An 868-nucleotide genomic window follows, 5' to 3' on the forward strand; every position below is an offset into this window, starting at 1 on the left:
GGGGCTGGGGGTTTGCTGGGGGAGGGGGCGCCTTGGGGGAAAAAGGGGGGGGTCTCCGACTCAACTTCCTGTCATGAAGTAGGGGAGGGGGGGCAACCAATGCTCCCTCTAAGCTGTGGAGTCTTGTGAGCAAAAATCCTACTTTGTGAGCTCCGGGCATTAAAGCTGTGAGCAAACCATTTGGCTGCTGCACAAATGAGTTGGCGCTGGAGCCCTCCCTTCCTGAGCCAAGGCAAAAATGTGTGAGCCAGAGGCTAAAAAACTGTGAGCCGGCTCACACGGACTCGACTTAGAGGGAACACTGGGGGCAGCGCTCCCCTCTAAGCTCTGGAGTCCTTGTGCGCAAAAATCCTACTTCGTGAGCTGCTGGCATTAAAGTTGTGTGTGAGCGATCTGGCTACTGCATACATTAGTTTGCTCTGGAGCCCCCTCCTTCCTGAGATGAGACAAAAATCTGTGAGCCGGAGGCTAAAAAAACGGTGAGCCGGCTCACGCTGACTCAGCTTAGAGGGAACACATGACGGGGGGGGGGGCGCGCGTGTCGGGAAAGGCCCGTTGATAACATCTGCCCCCCCTCCTCCTCTTAGTTTGTCTGGCTTCTCATCAGTGCTCCCCTCTAAGCTGTGGAGTCCTTGTGAGCAAAAGTTCCACTCTGCGAGCTGCTGGCATTAAAGTTGTGAGTGAGCGATTGGGCTGCTGCGTCAATTTAGTCTGCTCTGGAGCCCCATCCTTCCTGAGCGGAGACGAAAATGTGTGACCCGGAGGCTAAAGAAACCTGTGAGCTGGCTCACGCTGACTCAGCTTAGAGGGAACACTGCTTCTCATGCTTCTCTCCCCCCCTCTTAGTTTGTTTGCCTTCTCATGCTTC

Source organism: Gekko japonicus, unplaced genomic scaffold (genome assembly GCF_001447785.1).
Source record: "Gekko japonicus isolate JY-2015 unplaced genomic scaffold, Gekko_japonicus_V1.1 scaffold1765, whole genome shotgun sequence".
Taxonomy (NCBI): Eukaryota; Metazoa; Chordata; class Lepidosauria; order Squamata; family Gekkonidae; genus Gekko; species Gekko japonicus.